The sequence below is a fragment of the Pleurodeles waltl genome, chromosome 9 (genome assembly GCF_031143425.1).
Source record: "Pleurodeles waltl isolate 20211129_DDA chromosome 9, aPleWal1.hap1.20221129, whole genome shotgun sequence".
Lineage (NCBI taxonomy): Eukaryota > Metazoa > Chordata > Amphibia > Caudata > Salamandridae > Pleurodeles > Pleurodeles waltl.
Window position 1 is genome coordinate 925474430 of NC_090448.1, and position 25712 is coordinate 925500141.

A 25712-nucleotide genomic window follows, 5' to 3' on the forward strand; every position below is an offset into this window, starting at 1 on the left:
TGTAGCTTACATGTCCCGAAAACTAAATGAAGCGGAACAAAATTATGTCATTCCTGAGAAAGTACTTCTAGCAATCCGTGATGCCTTTAAAGAGTGGAGACACTATTTGCTAGGTACCAGATACACTATTACAGTATACACAGATCATCGTAATCTCCAGTTTATGCGTTCAGCTAGACTTTTGTCTCCCCGGCAGTTACGATGGATGCTGTTTTTTGCAGAGTTTGATTTTGTGGTAACCTTTCACCCTGGCAAAGATAATCGCAAAGCGGATGCCTTGTCCAGACAAGATTCTACCATGTTACCCACAATCCAGCCCCCACGAGCTATCATTGCTCCAGGCAAAATCCTTTGTATCCTCAAAATTGAAGATTTTTTTAAAAATATTCGGAATTCTTTCACTATCGAAAAATGGCAGAAATGGGCTCAAGCAAAACCCAAAAGATCAATTAAACAAGGCCTACCTTTTCATGATGCATGTTTATTTGTTCCTACTACCAAGTTGCGCAAATTAGTGTTTCATTGGTTGCACGTTATACCTACGGTAGGTCATCCACGTATTCCTACAACACTTGAACTAATCCAACAATATTTTTGGTGGCCTACTTTGACAAAAGATGTCAATCAAATGGTAACTAATTGTGAAGTTTGTGCCCGTACCAAGACAAGTCATTCAAAACCAAAAGGACTGCTACATCCTCTCCCAACTCCGCTCCAACCTTGGGAACACATATCAATAGACTTTATTACAGGCCTGCCAGTTGTTCAACCTCACTCAGTAATCCTTGTAGTGGTAGATAGTCTCACAAAATATGCACATTTCATTGCTTGCAGGAAATTGCCTACCTCCAGTGAATTGGCAACAATACTTTTAAATCGAGTGGTCCGTTATCATGGATTACCAAAAATAATTATTTCCGATCGAGACTCACAATTTGCCTCTAACTTCTGGAAAACGTGGTGCAAAATGCTACAAGTTACATCTACATTATCTACCAGTCACCATCCTCAAACAGATGGCCAAACTGAGAGACTCAATCAAACATTGAAATAATATTTGCGTGCTTACGCTGAAAAAGCACTCCATTCCTGGGTATCAATGCTTTGGTTAGCTGAACTGGCCTACAATAACTCGTATCATACTTCTACTGGAGCAATGCCCCTTTTCGGTCTATTTGGTTACCACCCAGATACTTTGCCAATCACAATTCCACAAGAAAGTTCACTTACACCAGCAATGTCAAAAACAATACAACAACTCCATCAAACCCAAAAACAAATACAGCAACATCTGAACAAAGCAAAACAAAATGATAAAAAAACATTATGACAAAAAACATTGTGAGGGACCACAATATAAGCCAGGAGATAGAGTGTGGCTTTCCACACGTCACAATGACATCAAGAAAAGACATATGTTTAATCCCAAATATATAGGTCCTTACACAGTTCTCCAGCAGATCAATCCAGTATCCTACAAACTACAGTTACCAAAGTCACTACATATTCGTCCAGCTTTTCATACTTCTCTCCTGAAAAGAGCTTTCCTGAAAACTCGCTCTCGACCAACTCCAGTAATGGTACAAGGAGAACTGGAATACGAAGTAAAACAGGTTTTGGATTCAAAATTTAGAGGTCGTACTCTCTGGTATCTAACATCTTGGAAAGGGTACGGTCCAGAGAACGACTTATGGGTCTCAGCATCTGACATTCATGCTCCACGACTAGTGTGGCATTTTCACCGCATAAACCCAGACAAACCAGGCCTTAGAGCGCGTTCGGGAGGGGGGAGTACTGTCAACACTAGGACAGAGTGCGCTCTACGGGCAACATAATACAAAATGACAAACCTTATGCAATGTAATAATTCATGCATTGTGTGTTGATATTGCATATTAACTTTTTGCATTGCAGATGTTTATCTTGAAATGTCATTAATACTGTTTGTAATGTATTGTTCATTTCCAAGCTTTTCCTGTAGCTTGGCTGGGTATTGCTGGGTGCGGCAGGTGGGCGGGGCTTGGGTCTATTTAAGGAAACCAGCTCCACGTGCTCACTATTCAGAGGTCCCGGTGCAGAGCAGCAGCATTTTCCAGGGCTCCTGTTCCAGGGGCCTACTTGGACATTTCCTGGCCCTGTCCTCATTATCTTGCTGATCTTCAAGCAGGGCAGTAAGGTGGAGTTCGGGGAAGTTCCTTTACTCAGTTTTCTAGAAACATTTGAGTTTTTGGCTTTGTGATTTACTGCATGTGCAATTTACTCTTGGCACTTAACCCTTGCAGTTCGGATTGTCATGGTGCGCAATAATTTTGAGGCATTTAAATCTTGATGGTTTAATCAGCAACAGTGAGCGCGATTCATTCTTGGCAATTAACCCTTGCAGTTCGGATCGGCAGAGGGCGCAGTCATTTCATGGCATTTGAATCTTGATGGTTGAATCGGCAACAGTGGGCGCAATTCATTTCTTAGCAATTAACCTGTGCAATTCAGATCGGCAGAGTGCGCAATCATTTCAAGGCATTTGAATCTTGATGGTCGAATCGGCAACAGTGTGTGCGATTCATTCTTGGCAATTAATCCTTGCAGTTCAGATTGGCAGAGCGTACAAACATTTCAAGGTATTTGAATCTTGATGGTTAAATCAACAACAGTGTGTGTGATTCATTCTTAGCAATTAACCCTTGCATTTCAGATCAGCAGAGCGCGCAATCATTCCAGGTACTTGAGTCTTGATGCGCAATCTGATTACAAGGTGCGTAATAATTTCTGGACAATTGAATCTTGAAACTTAGATCACAGAGAGTGTAATCTTTAGTTAAAAAACAAGTTTAGTCAGTTTGCCTATTCTACAGTATAATTCATGAATCATAGAGCAGTTAAATCTTTGGGAACGAATGTACTCATTGACTCTTGTTGTGATGTAATTGCTATTCTGAGGATTAACTTGAGAAAGTTCAATGTTCAGAGTATATGATTATAAAAAGGTCACATGATTGAAAAGTTATTGATCTCTCATGTTATGAGAGCATAAAGAGTTAAAACAAAGTTCATGAATATTAATGTGAATGGCCTTGCTATTATGTTCTTAACTCTTGCTTCTACAGGTCTCCTTCCCCGCTGTTCCCAACCTAAACCCCATCCCCCACTTGGCCATTCCTTAACTCTGTGCTACAATAGCTAGTAGAGTTTGGAGCTGCCAAGAGGTGGACATATTGGGAACAGGCGCAAACCCAGAGGATCTGGTCTCGCTGACACATGGCTATCCAGTCCCCCAACAGAAGATGCCCCCAGTGATGACTGTAACTCTGGACATCTGGATCTGGATGTATTTCCTGGCCCATCGGGGACCACTGGTCAGTCGGCCAACCCAGCCCACTCCCAGTCCACCATAGAGCCTCCCCACTCAGTATCTAACACCATAGCACCCACCCAACATCCCCACACCTCTGTCCCCAGAACACGTCAATCAGCAGGGTGCCCACCTGCACAGGGACCCCAGTCCACACTTTCCAGCCAAGACAATCAGGGTCCTGGGGTCAGTTGCAGTAGGCACACCATTCAGGGGACACCGGCACAGGGGGACAGGGACAGTGGGAGGACAGGTGTGCACAAGGGGGAGGATAGGCTCAGGGAACCAACTGTCCTGGAGGCACTCATTAATGTCCTGTGGGCTTACCAACAATCCCAGGACAAGATGGGCCAGATTATTGACCTAATGCAGGAGAACCAGCAGCTGCCGGAGGCACACCATCAGGAGACCAGGAAAGATTTTCAGGCTGTCAACACCACATGGTCTACATAGCAGGGGTGCTGGCTGGCATGGCCAACATAATAAGGGAATATACAGCAAACCAGCTGGCCCCTTCCACTGGCCAGTCAACTGAACAGCCCACCACATCTGCTGCAGCTAGAGGACAGGAGGCCCTGCCACAGGGCCCGCAGGCCACCAGCACCCCTCCCCCTGTAGCAGGTGAACCACCCGCAAACGGTCCCTGTGACCCAGACAGATGCCAGAGACACTTGCCAAGACCAAGACCACCACCAGGAAATGAGACCTTCCTGAATGCCCCCCTTGCATTCCACTCTGTCACCTTGTCCACTTTGAACTTCCTTTGCTCCACTTCCATTAGCCCCTTGGACACTGGACCTGTGCTACAAACAGACTGGACCCATACCTGGACTTACCTCTACCATCTCCCCATTCCATTGCACTATTCGGTCTACAAAGTTTACTACAATAAACACCCTTGAACACAACTTGAATGATAGTGCTTTATGTGAAAAAAATGTGCAATTATGATAACAGTTACATCTTGTGCAAATGACCTGAACTCTGTGATAGCATACAAAGAGTGACCTGTAGCTCTTTGTAGTCATCACATCAGTGCCCAGTAGTTATAACACCAACATCTGCAAAATGAGAAGGCATTGGTGACAGTCAGTGGAGATGCATAGGAATTGACTACATCGTGCTATAGCCACACTGAAAGGATAAATATTCAGAGGAATGGTCAGTTCCACTGTCTCACCTGTGTGTCATTGGAAGTACTGCTGTATAACTGATGTTCTGTTGTCCACATCCTCATCCTCTGCCTCCTCATCCTCACTGTCCTCAGGGTCCACTGTTGCCACAGGGTAATTTCCAATCTCCTCCTCCTGCATAAGGCACATGTCATCTGAGGGCCAGGTTGTGCAACATGCAGCATGCTACAACTATCTAGGAAACCTTTTCAGGGGAGTAGCACAGTGATCCACCTGTCAGATGGAGGCATCTGAACCTGGCCTTCAGGAGTCCTAAGGTACATTCTATGATCCGCCTGGTTCACCAATGTGTAATATTATAATGATTCTCAGCCTCTCTCCTGGCATTCTTCACAGGGGTCAGGACCCACGATCGGTTTGGGTAGCCAGAGTCACCTGCAAGTACTGAAGGACAAACATTAGCCTTACAGAATGGTATGGGGGATTACTCCTGAAGGCATACACCGAAATACAGTGGGTAGGGACTCTGGTTCACCTATTACTTACCCACACCCTATGCCTCTGTAGTTGTGCTATTACATTTGGAATGATGCTATTCCTCAGGACGAAGGCGTCATGCACCGACCCAGGATATTTGGCTCTGACATGGGAGATGTACTGGTTAGCCAGGCTCACCATTTGCACATTGAGTGAGCAGAAACTCTTCCAATTCCTGAATACCTGTTTACTGTGCCGGGGGGGACAAAAACAATATGAGTTCCGTCAATCGCCCCAATACTATTTGGTATCTGTGCCATTGCACAGAATCCAGCCTTCACGGTGGCCAAATCTTCCACCTGGGGGAAATTGATGTAGCTGCACATGTGTTTGACCAGGGCAGACAAAACCCTGACATTCCTGCTGCCAAGCCCACTGTCAATTGGAAAGAATAATTTGCCAAGGAAATGGAGCGCTGATAGAACTTGCACAAGATGGGGGATCCCAGTGGAATGACGGATAGCTGATATCAGATCAGGCTCCAATTGAGTACACAGCTCTGTGATTGTGGTCCTGTCCCGTCTACAGGTCAGTATTATGTGCCTGTCCTCCAGTGTAGCCAAGTCCACAAGGGGTCTGTACACCTGGTCTTGTGTCCTCCTCCTATTCCTCTGCAGTGGTAGGTATCTAAGGGACACAAGAGTGAGTAGGGTGTCACAATCTGAATAATGGAACCACCACCTCAGTGTACATAGAGCATGTATGTAATCGGACAATGTGAATGGCAATGTATGTGCAATTTATAGCAATAACGCAGTTTCCTATTTCTGAATGTTGTCCACCACCATAAAATGCCGACCGCCTGTCCTGTATGTATGGACAGGTGGAAGCAATGTAACTCTACCGGCGTTGGACGTCATAGCAGACGGTGGTCTTGCACCACCGTTCTTTTCCTTATTGGCTAAAATTGGGGTCTATGGAGTTCTGTCTAAAACCTCACTTGATTCCTGACTTTCCACAGGACAAGACCTTCACTGTGTGTGCTGCTGTGACCTGTGTCTGGATCCTGCCATGGCCCGTGTAACAGGAGAAAGGGCTCCTACCTTCACTTCGGAGGAGTTAGAGCGCCTGGTGGATGGGGCCCTGCCCCTGTATGGACAGCTGTATGGGCCTCCAGACGAACTGGTGAGTACACCATGGGCATGATGCATGTGACAAGGTTGCACCAAGGTTGCATGGAGATGTGTGTGCTAGCAGTGTGTAATTTGGGTAGGGGGTATGTCTGGTGGAAGTGTACATGCAGTGCTCCAGGTGATGTGTGTGCCAATTGAGATGAAAATTGTATTTATGGGCCAGGCTGGATTGTATGGTTAATGGTGTCTTCCTGTATTACCTATGCAGGTCAGTGCCCATCAGAAGAAGGCATTGTGGCATGCCATCGCCACGGACGTGCGGACCTGGGGGTCTATAGCAGGCAGAACACCCACTGTAGGAAAAAGTGGGAGGACCTGAGACGCTGGGCACAGAAGACCATGGAAGCCCAGCTGGGGATGGCCTCCCAATGAGGGCAGGGTGCCTGTCAGAACCTGACCCCCCGATGGCCAGCATACTGGTGGTGGCCTACCCAGAGCTGGATGGCCGCTTGAGGGCAGCACAGCAGCCACAAGGGGGTGAGTACAGTGAGCGTGACAACAATTATTTTTTGATGGCATTGGATCCTGTTGGTGGGTTTCAGTTAGTGGGCGCCCCTTAATGCTAGTCTCAGCCATTGCTGCGTAATCCAGCTTAAGGTAAATGGGAGTATTGCGAAATCTGGTAACCTAGATAGGTAGCATTCCATGTCAGACAGGACTTAGTGGGTCCCAGGTGGGGTTCAGTTGATGGTGGTTGGCTCTCATCTTACTGTGGCACTTAGCCAATATAATGCCAGTGCGATGTATAGTGCTTAATCCTGATCCCTGTGTGTGATGGTAATATGTATGCCAACTGTGATGTTGTTGCTGTAATTGACTCAGTGCTCCCTTTCTCTCCCCCAATTATCTTCTGTCATCCTGTCCATGTGTGCATTAGCATCATCTGGCGGAGGAGCAGGGGCACCGGTAACTGAGAGAGCTGCATCCCAGAGAACCCGGGAGGCAAAGTCCACCGACAATGAGGAGACCAGTGGGATGGAGGGGGAGGGGAGCACCATGGCGGAGACAGGAGGTGACAACACTGACTCTGATTCTTCCTCCGATGGAAGCTCTCTGGTGGTGGCAGACACCTTTGGAACCACCATAGCTACAGGTACAGCCACCAACCCCCACACCAGTACTGCCCTCCCAGTAGCCCCCACCGAGTTGCCCATGCCGCTCACCCAGGAGGGTGAGCATCTCCTTTGCCCCAGGCACCTCAGGCCCTGCCCGAGTGAGCCCTGCTGCCCTCAGTGAGGAGGCTATTGACCTCCTGAGATCCATATCTGTAGGGCAGTCAACCATTGTGAATGCCATCCAGGGGCTGGCGTCTCAGATGCAGCAATGCAATGCATACCTGGAGGGCATCCACGGTGGGTTGGCAGCCCTACAGAGATCGTTTCAGGCTCTGGCCTCCTCTCTTAAGGCAGCCAGTGTCCCTTTTCCTACCGTCCCCCCTTCAACTACCACTTCCCAGTCCCATTCTTCTCAATCCCAACCCATCCAAGGCACAGATTCAGATAAGCATGCACACAAAACATCACACAAGAGTAGCACAGTCAAACACAGGCAGCACACTTCAGGCCACATGCACTCACACAAACAACAGACACTTGCACGCACAACCTCATCCACTGCTTCCACTGTCTCTCCCTCCTCCTCCTCCTTCTCCCTCACAGGCACATCCACTCTCATACCTGCATGCACTGCATCAACAGCCACCACCACCATCACCATATCATTCAGCACACACATCTCACTTGAAAACACCTCCACAACATCCATCCATGTGTCCCCTTTGTCCTCTCCCACCCTGTCTTCCCCATCTAAGAGACACAAACACATGCACACAGACACCCAACACCCATCCATCTCACACACGTACACTTTCCACGCACATGCACACAAGTCCAGTAGATATAAACCTCTGACAACCACTCCCTCAACCTCCACTCCCATCCCACATCCCACCCCAAAGCCCCAAAGAAGCTTTTCCTTGCACATCTTGACCTCTTCCCCCCAACCACTCCCCTGTCCTGCCCATAATATCAGGGTCCCAACAACCCAGCCCAGCACCTCAGCCAAACAGTCTGCCACTGCTCCCAGCAAATCATCAGCTGCTGGCACAAAGGGGTCCCAGAGTGTGACAGCTGCCACTCCTACTGAGAACACAACTCCGGCTCAGAAAGGGAGGAGAAGGGTGGCAAAAAGCAAGGGAAATGAGACGGGGATAGTGGAGGCACCTCCTAGTCCTGGAGCCAAGGACACAAGTGACATGTCTAAGGCCGAGGGGACCCATCACAAGAGGGGACACATGGATCTTCCTTCACCAGCAAAGACTGCCAAGGATCCCCCTCTACCAGCAAAGAAAGTGAAAGTTCCCACTCAACCACCAATGAAAGTGAAGGTTCCCACTCCACCACCAATGAAAGTGAAGGTTCTCACTCAACCACTAATGAAAGAGAAGCTTCCCACTCAACCACCAATGAAAGGCAAGAGGCCCACTTAACCACTAATGAAAGGCAAGAAACCCACTCCCCCAGCAGAGGGCAAGGAACCTCCACCTCCAGCAGAGACACAGTAGCCCTCACCTCCAGCAGAGACACAGCAGCCTTCACCTCCAGCAGAGATACAGCAGCCCTCACCTCCAACAGAGAGCATGTAGGCCACCCTCCAGGGACTGTTGTACAAGGATCCCCCTCCAGCACCAGTTGGCAAGTTTCCCACATCAGTGACTGTGGACTTGTACTCCCCACCAAAGACAAATGGGCATGGAGCCCCCTCCAGAACCAGTGCGCAAATACCACTTCAGTCACTGTGGCGTTGCATTCCCCAGCAAAGACAAATGGGCATGGAGCTCCCTCCAGAAGCAGTGGGCAAGTTCCCCACTTCAGAGACTGTGGCTTTGAACTCCTCAGCAAAGACAAATGGGCATGGAGCCCCCTCCAGAACCAGAGGGCGAAAATCCCCACTTCAGCTGAGGTGCCCTATCCCTTCCCCCTTCCCCCTGAGGTGCCTTTATCCCCTCCCCCTTCCCCCTGAGGTGCCTGCCCATTTCCAACATGATGCCCCTGAACAGTGGATTCCAGAAATTGTCAGGAGTCACATTGGGCCTTGGACTGTGCCCTGTGGCCATGTGGCCCTTTTGTACTTTGTACTGGCCATTGGCCCATTCTGAACATTGTTGCCTGCATTTGGAATCAATTGGACAATGTGGTGGCTGTTGCCATCAAATTACTGTATTTGCTGATTCTCATAGTTGTTCTTGTTTTATTTTAACGTGTTTTCCGGTGACATTGGTTTAACTCTGCAGCTGGTTCTGTGTATGGTGTGTGTGTGAATGGTGTGTGTTTTGTGTGTGTGTGTGTGTGTCACTCTCCTTTTCCTCCCTCTCTCCTTTGTGTGCAAGGTGGCTGTACTCACCGTCGTCGTCTTTGTCAGTATTGGTGTTCCATGAGGACAATGGTGTAGAATAGCATTGGGAAGACTTGAAGTTCCAGTTCCATGGTGGCAGTGGAGTCCTCTGTGTACCTGTTGGTGAGTCTTTTGTTTTCTGTGTTCTGTGTCTGCCAGGCCTTTGATAGCGTGGGTCGCGCCATGGAAATCATGGCGGTTTTCTATGTCATAATATGGTGGGTGGTACCTTGGCTTCCACTTGGCTGTTGATGGCTACCGCCGTGGTCAGTGGTGTTAAAACCCTGGCGGTTGGAGTGGTACATTGGCTGTTTATGGGAGGTATCACCACCATGGTCCTAATTTGGCGGTATTTACCACCATCCTGTTAGTGGTATTACCACCACCTTATCACTCACCACCAGTGTCATAATGACCACCTTAAAGTTATGCGTGAAATTGGTCCGTATTTACAAGGCTATGAAAAGCTAAGCAAGGTGGCTTTGTGTGGCCTTGTAAATATTGGCTCGTACGTTGCACCACCGGATCATCAAAAAAAATTATGCTTCAGTGGTCAGTGTGCCATTAGGACTTCATAAATGTGTGTCTTCTACACATGTCTGATATCCCTGGTTCTTAGGCCATGACAAGCCCATTAACCAACTCCAACTTCTTTGCATCAAATTCACACAACAATTTAAATCTCCGCCAAACACTTCACAATCAATTCACTTAATCACAATCTTAAGCCAAAGCAATACAAAGTGAAACCCTATTAATACTCTCACATTCGCTGCAGAGGAACAATACTGAAACTCCTTTAACCATCCGAACGAACCTCGGAGACAGATTTAGGCTGGGTGTGGACAAGAGCAGAATGCGACACCCCAACTCCCCATTACTATCTCCCTAAGACTGTTCTCTCCTTGTGGGAGAAACCACTGCTCCCTTACCAGATTTGATGGAACATTTCTTCATGCTCTGATTGAGGTTACCAAATCTTTTCACCCTACTAAGTGGTAGGAATTCATAATACATACCAATCAAGAGACATCAATGAACATTATCACCAATTTGGTCACACAGTGAAAACCCAAATCAGAAATAAAATTAAAGGATTTTATAGCGAATTAATAACCAGGTTAATGTAAACAATTTTCAAAAATAGACTGTAAAGGTATAAGATTACTATAGGATGTCCAAAGTGCCTATAGAAATGTAAATTCACTAACATCAAGCAAACTAGGCACTCTATTACAGCAACATAAAATAACAACAGCAAAAGCTGATGTCCAGAATGAAATGTTGGTTCAATTTCAAACTCATTAGTGCAACTCAAATTCATCTAATTTACATAACTGGGACAAAGGGAAACTTTCCTAACCACCATGACACTAGTTGACATGAGCTGAACTGGAAAACATGGGGACAAAAAATAAAAATGAAATAAAGCACAAAAGGACCGTGGAATAAGACATCTGGGGTAAAATAAAACTAACTAAATTAGTCAAAAAGTAGGTAAAAAGGGAAAGTGTCAGCATGTCTGAAGCTCGTTCAAGAGTCTTCTCATTGGTCCAAGAAAAACTGAGTGCTCTCAGCAGCAATTTGGTAATTGCGGGGCAAGGGAAAGCAGGTCTTTACTTCTCAAAGTCCAAGGGAATCTGCTCTGCAACTAACAGACTCAAATCGATCTGGGTATGTCCTAGTTAAAAGGATGATTCACCCATTGGTAACACCCATGGATCAGAAAATCACGTGAGCCAATCACATCACATTAGATGGCAGACATTTTGTAAAATGGATAAATGTTCCTAAGACCGTTCTGGGAAGGTAAATGTCCTTGGTTTCCTGTGGGACTTTGCAACATAATGAATAGTATCAGTCTTCTCATTCTCGTTCTCTCTGTGTACGTCCTCAAAATTGACTTCCCAGGCTCTCTATGAGAAAAACAATAATACATCTGTTTCTAAACTAGCTTTCATGTGAAAAGTACCTAAAAAGAAATTATACATTAGCAAAAATAAAGAATGGTTTCCCACATTATAAACACTTTGGCCTAGCAGTCCTAACATGGCCAAACTTTTTACAGAATTGGAATTACACAATTGTATTCATGTTGAGCAGAACATATTGACTGCAGTAATTATTTGCCCATGATAATCCTTAAACTTCATGCTATATTGAATACAAACCAAATAAACTTGTTAATGAATGTAGGTGAATATGATGGAGAACTACAATTCTCATCATTAGTCTATAACATTTAGTGCATACATGTTATAAAATGTTATCAAATCATTATTGTTTCAAAGGTAAACAATCTCTATTAATATAAGGATTGCTATAAAATCATAATCAGTGGTTATCTTTAAATTAATATGGTTATGAGACACACAGTTCTTTTTTCTACACTACATCCAGCAAGCAAATAGTTGATATTGAAAGGAAGTATGGATGAAAGAAAGCAAAATGCACATTTTCTGTAAATTCTCAAGTTAACTTAATTAATTTCATTTCATTGTTTTATTGAAATGAAACACCTCTGTGTATTTATGTTAAAGGAAGTGTGGAATCATTCAGGCTCTCTAGAAAAATAAGTTTAGATTTGTATGTGTGTCGGTTTCGCATTATCTACTGATAAATAAGGGAAATAAAAATATCATAATAGTTTTACAAAGTTGTTTACCTTTTTCGTGATAAAAGCATACAAATGTGTTAATTTAGAAAGGAATTATTCTAGACTGATAAAGTCCTTATACACAAAGAAAAACTTAAAAGTACAGGTTTAGTTATAGATCTCTGTCTGAACATTATTATGCATTTATTACGACTTGCAGCCATTTTGAAACAGGTTTTACATGTACTTCTCGGAACCTCGTGTGACGTTTTCCTCTACAGAGTTGATAGCATGAAGACAACTCATGTGGAATAGAAGTCTCCTGTATAATTGCACATTTTTTCTTCGTGGTTAAAACATTTTCCCCCATACAATCTGAATAAGGCTGGGGATGATTCGTTCCCCTCCCGCAAAAAACACATTTCGAAATGGACTGGTTGCAGTTTGGCAATAGCACAAAACCTCACATTTGTGGATATTACCAAATACCCAAGGGTAGTATGCTGTGAGATGCCTAATTCTCACACCTTGAATGGAATTATTAAAGCAGATTTCCAAGCATTCGTGGCAGAGAAATCTGCAGCAGTTACTAGATGGATCCCTTTATGGATTCCTATCAGGAGAAACAGGCGGTGATTCTAACCGCGGCGGCCATTCTGGCTTTCCCGCTGTTCTGGCGGGCAACCGCCAAAAGGCCGCCCGCCAGCACAGCGGGAAAGACCCAGCAACGATGAAGCCGGCTCCGAATGGAGCCGGCGGAGTTGCTGGAGTGTGACGGGTGCAGTAGCATCCGTCGCTAATTTCAGTGTCTGCTAGGCAGACACTGAAATTCTTTTTGGGGCCCTCTTACGGGGGCCCCTGCAGTGCCCATGCCATTGGCATGGGCACTGCAGGGGCCCCCAGGGGCCCCGCGGCACCCCCTACCGCCATCCTGTTCCTGGCGGGAGACCCGCCAGGAACAGGATGGCGGTAGGGGGTGTCAGAATCCCCATGGAGGATTCTCAAGGGCAGCGGGAAGTCGGCGGTACACCGCCGACTTTCCGTTTCTGGCCGCGGCTGAACCGCCGCGGTCAGAATGCCCAGCGGTGCACCGCCAGCCTGTTGGCGGTGCTACCGCGGTCATTCGCCCTGGCGGTTTTTACCTCCAGGGTTAGAATGACCACCACAGTCTGCTGCATTTGGACATCATATACAAAACTATTACTGTAAGGCACACTATAAATTCTTGTCACTTGAATGCACAAGCTGCAACATGATCCCCTGCTCTAAACAAAAAAACTTGCATCACCTCATAAAAGATACAACATTAGTAAATAACAATCTACATCCATTGTTTATGGTTAGAGGCTAATATTTAACACTACTATTGTACTCAATGATCTATTTCACCATGACTGTACAACAACTGGTACTCCGTATAGACACATGTTTTAAGACCTTCAACATAATGACCAGTTGCAGCTTTCACACTTTAACACCATGTTTATGTAATGGGAAAAAATACATCCATGTGTACTGCAATCGTACAGAAAAATGAGCACTGTCCTTTTCTTCTGTAAATACAGATAGTAGGCCCCATTCAAAGAAAACCACTTGAATTTAAGGTATAAGAATCCACCTGCCATTCAATCAACTAGCTTGCTTGATGTATCCCACATGCACATTCATTGACATATATCCATGCATCAAAACAATTATTTACTAACCAAAAGCTCCATGCCCAAAACATGTATGATAAATACTGCATAGGCCTCGAACAGACTCACCAACAAACAAAGTAAAAATTATCATAATAGTATGTCAGTCTCCCCACCTTCTAATCTCCTAGACCCTTATTTGCTCTCTCTCTCTCTAAGCAAATCCTTTCTCTTCAATAAAACCGTTTTTCATTTGTTCATTGTATGAACTGCTGTGATCTCAGAATGTCTTTCCACACTTATCATCAAGCATGTATTAAGCATCCAATGACAAATTTGCAGTAGTATTGTGATTGCTAATGGGAAACCATCTTACAAAGTGTGATATGTTTCTATAATATCGATGCCTATCTCGCATGGAATGGCTTGCAACACTTGTTTACTTTAGTTTCTGAGAGAGATATGACATCCAAGGTACCAGCGCTTAAAACAGCTAAAGCCAACGGTCAGACAGCCCTGAGAACCTAGAACACATTTACATCAGAATTGCTACTGTGGTGAAAGAGAAAAAAGCCTTCCTAAAAGTGGTAATGGGGAGGCCTGGGGAGAATTTGGATTATGCCCGAATAATCGGAATAATGTTTTAGTAATTCTGCATGAATCCTTGACACTGAGTTACTGATAATTACCTGATTACTCCTGCTCTTATAATTAAGAGTAGTTTGGGGGGAAATAATCCTACCACAACACCACAGTTAGTTGCGTTTTGTTGCATTTAGCATTGTTTCTTAGCACAAAATGCATTGTAGTACTAAATGCCAGCAGAAGGTTGGGGTAAAATCCCTAAGAGATAGCTCTAACAGCAGAATTAATCTTTTCCCATACTTCAAGCATAATCTTGCGAAATTCTTAGATAATTCAGCATGATTACACTACATAGAATTGCACGAGTTATGATCGCCCCTAGTCCCGGGTATTACTGGTGAAGCCCCCAACAAAGGCACCAAGGGGCATATTTAAGAAAAGTGGAGTTGCACACAGTGCAGCACCACTTTTCTTGCACCCCTTAGCGTCCCCCTAACACCACTATGTGTGTGCCATATATAAAATACGGTGCACCATGGTGGTATTTAGGAGACTAGCATCAGAAATGTTTACGTTAGTGCGGCGCGTTGCAGGATTAGCAGCAAAAATTCTGATGTTAATCCTGCAAAGCACCCATAAGCCCATGATAACCAATCAAAGCCTATTTTTAATGCCTGCTCTGAGTAGGTGTTAAAAGTGCCAAAATAAATTGTGACAGGACCTTGCGCCATATTTCTGGCAACCCCCTAACGAGGATACACCCCCTTTGCATACATTATGGCTGGTGCAGGCATAATGTAGCGCAAAGGGTTAGAAAGTGGCACAATACATGCATTGCACCACTTTGTAAATATGTCACATCGTTTTTGGCCTTCTAAAGCTACATTAGCATAAAAAAATTACGCTAAAGTGCCATTGGAATGGCGCTATGGGCTCTTAAATATGGCCCTAAGTTCTCTCATGAATGTATGTCTCCTCGTTTTTAAAAACCATAAAACATATGTGCATTCTTAACTTTCACCTATTGTGGCATCTTGGTACCGAATACCATGTTTATTTTTACCCATCTAAACGTAGCTTACTTTGTAAACCTCAGAAGGAAGAAAGACTGGTTGAACTCACAAGGATTCACACTCATAAGTTCAGGGTCAAACAGAATCCTGGAGTTAATGCATGTATCCATTGAGCCATCAGACTGGCTAGAGGTCTGGCTACAGATGGAATTAGATAGTTGAAAGACCCCCATGTAATCAATTCTTCAAAACAGAGTTTTTCATTGTTGTCACTGCTTGAATGCTGTCCATCAAAGACATGACCTTTTTTGGGTAATAATATTATGCCATTTTTGTTTCTAATAGGTATCGGAGATTAGGACATCAAGTCATTCATTGATTGGCTGCAAATGTGACATGGTTTCAGCTTGTAATTGATAGACAGAGAGGCTCTGATTAACAAAAGGATTACTGAGTACTGGAAATAGTACTATATAATCACTATTTTGCAAACTGTGGTACTATAATACTATTTGTGTGACATGATAATACTCTTACTATGCCTCTGTGAATGAGCCCGAAACACCCAACAGCCTATTACTATAGGAGCAAATAGTGCATTGTCCTTTCTTTTTGTACTAAATGAGTATCAGTATTCCCTGAATATTCCCATTTTGGGTGTTCTGAGGCCGATTCACAAAGGCATATACAAGTGTGTAAAAGAGAGCAACTGTACATATTCTAAAGGCTTTTGTGAGAATCCCCTGGCGTGCTCTCAGATGTATTTATTAATTTTCATTGATAAAGTGCTATACTCTGCCTTTGCCTGTCGTGGAAACACTGTTGCTATTCCCTAACGGCCCTAGTTCATTCAGTTTTTGACTTTGCTGTTCTTTTAAAGTATTGTTGAATCTATGCCTTTCTTTTGTTCACAAGTAAATATATACGTGTGCATAGGCTTTCTTAAAGATGCACTGAAAATATTAACCTGTTGTCAAAATATGTACTGTGCAATATTTTGTTGGGTAAGCCTCTTAACTTCACTGCTTACAATGGAAACCTCATCTTCTGATTCCTTTTTATAACATTCTTCTTTGACGTTGCATCTTTTAAAAAAAAATCTGTTTATTGTATAACTTAAAATGTAAAAAAAAGAGGTCATTCAACAACGTATGCCTTGATCATCTGGTCAGTCTATTAATGTATGCATTTGGTGAATCATTGTGCCTTATAAGAAGTATTCATGTTAGAACTTAATGTATATGAGGGGGGAGATGAGATAGAGACACACAGTTATGCATACATTTACATAATTATATGTTCCTGTCTGTATCCACTGCACAGTCACCCTTGCTATATATATTGTGAAGATATCATTGTACTGGTGTGTAGTTGGGGGTGAGCCCATGTTACTCACTCATACCTTCCATTTTCGTGGAGTCTTGTCTTGGTTGGTTATGGTCATTTTGCTATGGTTTTTCTATTAATTAGTAGTGTTATTGCCATACATTGTAAGTTATGATGGTGCGGGATGGGGGTGGTTCTCACTGCCATGCTGTTTGCATGCCAATTGTGATTCATGTACTGTGCCCTTGTTGCATGGGTGCCATGCTCCAGTGACCTCCATCACATATTCAGGGGGGTTGATGTCATCTTTAGCTTCTATGAGGCTATGTATGTGTCCCATATTTCAACTCCTTTTATCTGCACTCCCTTGTCTTGCAGCAAATGAAGACCACGTGCCTCTGCTTTAGCCCATTTCAAAAGATCATTTAGCCGCCCTGTGTATCCGGCGTGGTCGGTGCCTTCCACTGCATCGCTAGTAGGTGCTTAAATAACACAAACGCTAAGTCAATGCACTTGCGTAACTGCTTTCCCTTTCCTGAACTCTTGCAAACTCCCAAAAGGCAAGATTCTGGTGTAGGAGACAATGGATGTTCCACCAGATCAGCCATCAGGGAGGTGATGGTGTGCCAGAAACAGAGAACCGGTGGGCAATCCCATATCATGAGGTAAAAATTAGCTTCTTTATCGCCACATCTAGGGCATTCATGTCTATTATGGGGAACATGCGTGATAGCCTATACGGGGATAAATAGGTTTGATGTTAGTAATTAAATTGAGTGTAGTGGGAATGTGGGTTTCGCGACACCATTTTGAACATGTTGAGCACCATGTTCCATTCCCGCTGTGACAACAGCGTCACAAGAACATGATCCCACCGAGCCCGCATTATAACATGTGTGTCTGCAGTGTTCTCTAACAAATCCCTATATAACTGGGAGATGGTATATTGAAGTCCTGAGCTTGCTAGCAATGTGTGTAGTAGTGGGTGAACCGTGAGCTCATTGTCACCATTGTGCCATATCCTGCATGTGAGTTGTTGTAATGCGTTATAAGTTAAGAATCGCCCTGGTGCTACATCATAGGTGAGTGCAAGTTCAGAGTAAGGCATTTGTTTACCATCCTTGAAGATGTCCCTATTGTTTGTATGCCTAATGTGGTCCATGATTCTAGGTCATGATGTGTACTTAGTTGGCTTATTCCCTGGATGGGCAGCAATGGGATCCTGGTTATGTAGGGAGGGATGGTTCCCCTTTTAAGTACGTAGCGATGCCAACACCATCTAGCCACTGTCATCAAGATATTTGTGTGCTGCGGGGAATTTGTGTCATCCTGAAGCCATCCCAGTACATTAGTATGTCCCAGTGTCTCACGTACCGACACGAGTTCCATACTAGGAAGGTTTCTGCATCCATAGTAACGCCAATTTAAGTTGTGCGGCTGCATAATATAGCTCGTAATTTGGGGCACCTAATCCACCTTGTGAGGTCAATGTGTAAGTGGTAGTGAGAGCTATGTGGCTGCGATCTCCTTTCCGTATGAGATCCGTCAATAGGCTGTTTAAGATTTTAAAGAAAGATTGAGGGATGATTAGTGGAAAGGCTGTAAAGTAATACAGTAATTTGGGAAGCACTATCATCTTTGCAATAGCTACCCTGCCCACTGGTGACAATGGCAATGAATTCCAGAACGCTAATGAGCCTTTTACGGACCTGATCGTGGGTCCTAAATTGCCTTCCCTTAAATTGGCTTGGTTATGGTATACATGTATACCAAGGCATTTAAATGTCGAGTAACACCAAGGTATTCCATGTGCACTGGGGTTAGTTCGTAGGTGCTCTGGGGTCAGTGTCATCCGGCATACATAGGATTTCAACCAGTTCACATGTAGTCCCGATATGTCTCTGAAGTGCTCCAGTAATAGTAATAAACCCGGGAGCGAAGTTGTACACTTACGTAACTATATTAGCCCATCATGGGCATACAGGGATACTGTCTGGTGCCCGTCTCCATCGGGGACACCACCTTGCCGTGCCCATAGTCTAAGCTGAGCTGCCAGAGGTTCTACTGTATAGCTACAGCAAACGGAAGCGGCGATGGGGGCATCTCTGCCTATTACCTCGGCCTATGGGGAAGCTCTCTGAAATGATCCTGCTCGTTTTGACCCTAGCAGTAGGATTGGAGTACAGGGTATCAATCCAGCTCATATACACTGGACCGAATCCCAGGGACTTCAAGGCTGCTCTCAGAAATGATCAACCAAAAGTATCAAATGCATTTTCAATGTCTAAGGAGACTGCAACCCTGTCATAGTATGATTCCGAGGTGGCCGAAATAAGCCACAGTGACTTGCGGATATTCAAGAAGGTGTTCCGACCGGGGATGAATCCTAATTGGTCTTCATGTATCAGGTGTGACATGAACAGCAATAGCTGGTTCGCTAGTATCTTGCCTAGTATCCTACAGTCTAGCTTCAGTAACGACAAGGGCCTGTAGGATCTTACATCTAGCGGATCCCGGCCTCGTTTGTGCAGGACCACTATTAACGCTTCGCTTTGGGAGTCCAAGAGTCGCCTCTTTTTTGGGCTTCCTGGAGCATTTTTGATACGGTTTGATCAACTGTGTCGCGAATGTCTGATAATATTCCACTGGTAAACCATCACCACCCGGTGCCTTATTATGAGCTCATTTTTGCATTGCTGATTTTATTTCCCCTGCATCAATGGGTCCATCCAATTCTTGTTGTTGTAATGGAGAGAGCTGAGTAAGGGGGAGTGAGTGAAAGAAGTCTGTTATCCTTGCATCCGGGGGTCGGGTCTCAAATCATATAGTGTGCTATAGTATTGTTTAAAAGTATCATTAACGTCTGCCAGTGCATTAACTATTGTCCTATTGTCGAGTTGAATAGCCCCAATAGGAGTGCATGGTGTCTCACCCCTAACTAACAATGCTAGTAGTCTACCCGATCGGTCACCCTCTGAGTGCAGCGTAGCCGTGCGGTGGCGGTAGTCAAATTTCCACGGGTGTATATCTGCTTCATTCCTGTGTTTGCATGATTGAAGGAGGGTATCAGGTGCCGTAGTTCCCTGTCGCACATTCCACGCCTCATACGTCTGATTCTGCTTGTGTCCGCGCGACGCCGCTGACATGCAGCAGCTCCTCACTACAACTTTGTGAGCATCCCACTATATTGCTCACTCTGCTGTTGTTCCCCTGTTTAACTCAAAATATGTGGATATATGCTCGGCCATTTCTGAACAGAAGGGAGGGTCCAGCAGCAGTTCTGACTGCAACCACCATGTTGGTATCTGAGTACGTAGTTCGCCCCATTGTACGGTGGACACTAGGGGACAATGATCTGATAGGAACTTAGCCAAATAGGCTGTCTCCCTGAAAGCGTCAACCAGTTCTACTGAACTAAGCAGCAAGTCAATTTGGGTGTGTAACCTGTGTACCGGAGAATAGAAGGAATATTCCTTGTCTAAGGGATGGGTAAGCCGCCACACATCACCTAGCCGCCTCTCGGATATCCACTTCTGTGACTTAGTGGTTTGCCTGCTAGGAGCTCCCGTTATTGGTGGATGGGACCTGTCCATATCAAATTCTAGTACGCGATTTAGATCTCCACCCCATATGATGGTGGACGTTGGGTCTTTAAATAGCGTAGGCTGGATCGACAAAAGGAATTTGCTTTGTTTTATGCTGGGGGCGTATATCCTGCTATGCTGAGCAGTTTACCATCTAGCATACCCTCCAACAATACATACTGACCAATGGTGTCCACCGTACGGTGCTCCGCCACATATGGGACCACTGGTGCCACCCAGATCAGTACTCCTCTAGCGTATGATGATGTGGTTGTGCCATATAATTGCCCACGCCATTTAGTGTCCAGAGCATACAGGTCCGACACAGTGAGGTGTGTCTCTTGTAATATTGCTACATGTATTTTGTATCACTTCAAGAAGTTATAAATCCTAATGCGTTTAGTGAGGATTCCAAGTTAGTATGTTGTAGGCGTCAGTACTTATGTGATTTGAGTGTTGTGGTGAGGTGTACAAGCAATGTTGTGTTTATCTTGTGTTGATTCCCCCCCTACTTGCTGTAAGGGTGACGATGTCATGTGGCATTTGCTAACGTGAGAACAACAAATTAAATACAAACCCGCTATGTAGCACCTATCATGTAGAATGTGTGCACAATAGGTACAACATAGGGCAATAGTTCCAATCTTGTCTCTACGGAAACCCATAGAGTTTGGTGGGGGGCGTGTGTGAAAGGGGCAGGAGTGGCATGGGCCTACGGCCCCTTCTTCTAGTTAGTTCGCCTATTCCATTTTGTCTACATAGTTAATTATCACGCCTGTGTCTCAGCGGTAGGCCCCCGGTTGTGGCGGTCTGCCTGGAATCCTGTGAGCACGCTCAACCACCAAGTAGGGCGACATTTGGATTGCCATCACCTTGTCTTTCAGCCATTCTTCCAGAAAGTCTTCCACATTGGGTAGTTCTGCTTGTTCCGGGAACCCTACAAAGGGAATGTTGTTCCTTCTTGACCTGCCTTCCGCATCTTCTGCTCTACATTTCAGTGTTGTCACTTCTGTTTCCAGACTATGCAGTTGACTTTGCATTGCAACAATGTCGGGCCGGACCGTTGCAACTGAGCTTTCATTGGTTGATACTCTGTTATTTTGCATTGATCCGCTCTCAGGAGATTCACCTCAAGCACCAGTGAGTCGGTCTTGCCTTCCAGGGTTGTTTTACTATCCAATATAGGTTGTAATAGTTTGTCAAGTTGAGAGGAGTGGGGTCGCAACATTTCACTCAATTGCTGGAGGGACGCTGTTTGATCGACAGTTGCAGGTTTAGAAATTAGCATATCATCTGGAGCAGTTGTTGACGGTTGTGCCTGCTTTGGTTTGACCCTGGCTGTGGGTAATCGTGCTGCTGGTCACGTCTTCCCCCGCGTGTATGGGTCTTCAACGGGTTGCTTCCCCCTCTTGGGCCGTCCACCAGCACCTGTTTGCACTCGTGGTGCTCAGTCCAATGTTGTGAGTGCTAGCGCCAGTGTTGGGTTAGAGTTTTAAACTACTTTGCTTCCAGAAGGTGAGCAGCGCATGCCCTATGGGTTTACCAGCGGTAACCTGTGCAAGTCGACTACTGCAATTCATGGTGGTGACCGCTTTGCATGATTGTGTTTTCATTGTGCTGTGTCTCATTCTTGGGGCATGCACAGCACTGGTCCATTCTCACCTCAGCGAAAGGGTTGCAGTTCCCTAGTATTGTGCCAGCGTCGAAAGGTCACTGGTACGGTATGACGCTCGTACAATGTACTTTTGTCATTCAGTTCGTAACCCCCTGTGCCATTGGTTAATGTGTCGCCCGTGAGGCACCTCACTGCACTACTTTGTCGGCGTCTGCCCACCGCCTTCAAGTTCGCGATACCTCCAGCATCCCAGTCCAGGCAACCGGAGCCGTTGCGCTTTACGCCTGCTCTGGCAGGCCGCTGTCTTCAGTTCACCCTTCTGCCACTGTTCACCGGGCTGCACGGCTTGGACGGCTCTCTCAGCAGCTCCTCCCTGTACCCCTCCGGGCCTTTGTGGTCCCACCCAGCTCCACTGGGACAGCCGATCACAGTGCCGCTCTATCGCTGCACGAGCACATCCGGGTTCGGTAGCTCACCTCCCTCGGGGCTCAGGACACCACCTGCTGCGCTCCACTTCCAAAGGCCCCCGCTCCGCTAGGCCTCACAGCCTCCCGCACACAGCTCAGGCTGTTTTTCAATGCGTGTGCGCACCGACCTGCTTCGCAATCCTTCGGGATCCACCGCAAACCCTTTCCGAGGCCCAGGAGGATGCAAGTGAGATATAATTGAGGATTATTTAAGGGCCAAGAGCAGAGCGCACTATCGAGCGTTTGCTCTAGTCACCATCTTGGCCAGGCTCCCTTGGTTTGACATTGCATCTTAACTCTACAAATGCTGCATGTCTGGCTCAGGGCTCTAAACCCAACTTCCATGATGTAGTAACCTGAGATGTTGTTTAACTATGGCTTTATCTTTCTTTGAAAAGTGGTGGAAACATACACAAATGATCAACTATTATCAAAACTCCCCCTCATAAAAAGAAAGATCAAATGGTTTTGCCATTCCTGTGTGAATGAGTGAGGAATCTGGGGCTGCTAAATAATCACATAATAATCACCTGAAGCAACGACTATATGATTACTCTTCAGGTGGTTCACAAGGCTAAGTTTACTGATCAGTACCTCACTCAACTTGGTCCCCTTATATAGTGTGCTTTATCTGTGTAGGCTATATCTTTCCCAATGGCTAACCCATTGAGTGTGAACAATGAAACCATATTGTAGACTCTGTAGCTTTTAAGTCTCTTACCTCACACTGAATCTCCTATTTATTGGGCTGTCTCAGCATTAATCTATATAACCTAAAATATTTGTATCTGTTGGTGCTCAGCTGTGAGTCGCTGCATGTTCTGAGTTAGGAGGGGTTGTTAGCATTCATCTTGGCGGTGCTCCTATTTGATTGGGGACAGAGGAACCCTGTTTATCCTAAATGTTCTGCTGGTCCCTTCAGTTCAACTGTATGCCTTCACGCTTCTTTACAGTAAGCAGTCCAAATAAAATTGAAATTCGAATTTCTAGTTTGATTTCTCTCTCTTTCTCTCACCACTACCATTTGGTTCTTCTTATGAAGCAAGGTAAAGAGAAATTAAAATCAAAATAAAGCATGTCACTGTGAGTTTTTGACCTGGCTCCAGACAATTACTGTCAATTACATCTAATCTTCAAATTGAAGGCAATTCCAATTAATAGGTGGACTGCATTGAGTTGAATTTATGTGAGACAATCATCTTTTTACTCAAAATAATATTGAATCACATGATTTTTCTGAGAAAGTAGCTATTTTTGCATGGTAACCACCATTTTTGGTGGACTGATGCCGTTGAGGTTTGAATCCTGCATATTGGCACACTGCTGTCTACACCCCAGTGTATGTGCTCTGATCCCTAAAACATGACAGTATTGGTAAACTCCTCATTGCCTTGTTTACTTTTCCAGTAAACCATAGTATATGGTGTTGGAAAAACACCAATATCATGGAAAGGTTACTTTTGTTCTGCAGCACATATTGTGCCACTCACTTGGTTGACTAAAGAAACTTACGGCATTTGGCAGTAAAACCTGGATATGAGGTATGTGACTCCTCTCAGATAAGGTAGGGTAGATAGGGAGGGTTCTTGAAAGGGTCCAAAGAGAGTATGGAGAGAGACCTTGGAAAGACACATCTTTGTTCTCTGGACCATCAGCAGCCAGGTCGGCACCAGCTCAGTCAGAGGAGAATTGCTTCCAGAAACAGACTATTGTAGTTAAGGGGGAAGGGACAGTTTGTTTCCTGGAACACACATCACAGGCTCACTAGCAGCCTACAACAGCAGTAGGGTGCTACCATATTGGGGGTTGCCTCAAAATAGTGCATTGTGGGATAGTTTGTGTTAAGATAAACAGGAAGTGGTGCAAAAGTGAAAACTGTTGCCCATGGATACCTTTCTCTGATTTAGAAAGTCCTCAGTAGTCATCCCCAACTACTGGCTAGTGAATCCTGCAAAGTGCCATCTACACACATCTCATACGTATGACGATCTGAGGAAGAATAGAAGAGGACTGGACCTACTGTCTGTGAGATACATAGAGCTATAAAGTGTTGAACTTGGAATGCTGAGCCAGCACTGAGAAGTGGGCTCACAGAAGTAGTTGGCTGACTTCCTGTGCAACTGTAGGAACACAACAAGCTGCAAGAGGCTTCTGTCCTGGAGTGTCCAACTGGACCTGGATGAGTCCTGCGGGCTGCTCTGATAAAGTGAGCCCAGTCCCTGGTGATATCCTGGAAGTCGTGGGAGCCAAGGGTTTAGTGAAGCACCCACTTTGTCAGCTTAACGGAATTGCTACTGGGGTACAATAAATTGCTTTATGGCACTTCCTCACTTTGAGCTGCAACAATAATTAACCCTGATAAAGCTGAGGGACGAGGCTAAAGAGTGCCAAAGAGGCCAAAAACATGACAAAAAGAAAGCAAAATTATATAAAATGTAAATAAAAATAAGTGAGAGAAAAGTATAGTGAGAGAGTGGGAAGGAATGAAGGGGGGCAGAGTGCAAGTAAGGAGAGAAAGATCAAAAGCAAGAACGAAGCAGGACGGAAAAAATGGTCAAACAAATAATGGAAATAAAGAAAGAACTAAAAAGGAAGTAAAAAGGAAATAAATAAAATGAAGACGGGAAGAAGGAAGAAAATATGAAAGGAACAGATAAATAAAATGAAAAAGAGGAAGGAGGGCAAGAAATAAGGAGGGCAGGAAAATTGAGTGAAATAATGTGAATGAGAAAGGGGGAGCGAAGGAAGGACAGTGAAAAAAAGAAGAGAAAGAATTTCCAAATTAAAGTAACACAAATGAAAGAAAGATGGATTCAATGGGAGAAGGAAGAGGGTGATAAGAAGAAATGAAGGAAAAGGAAAATAATTGGAAGGAGGATGCTTTCTTTTGCCTCATTATTTACATGTTCTCCTTGTGTTAACATTTATTACTGGCTTTCAAAGGAAAATGATGACTTACTGTTAGGCCTGTCAGCATCAGGGTGGTCTCCTCCCAAACATTTTGCCTGCTTACCTTCTCTGTTTGCTGAATCTTTTTGTTCGCCTTAGGACACTGAGGACTCTTACTACTGCTGACCAGTGCTAAAGTGTGGATGGTTTTCCACCTAACCATGGTAACATTTTTGTATACACACTTGGCATATTCAATTTACTTGTAAGTCCTTTGTAGAGCGGTGTACCATATACCCAGGGGCTGTAAATTAGATGCTGTTAGAAATGGGGTCTTTGGTTGGCAGTCAGGTTACCCGCTGTCCAAGCAAGGACCCTCACTCTAGTCAGGGTAAAAGAGAATCACCCTCAGCTAACCCTCGCTCACCCCCTTAGTAGCTTGGCATGAGCAGGCA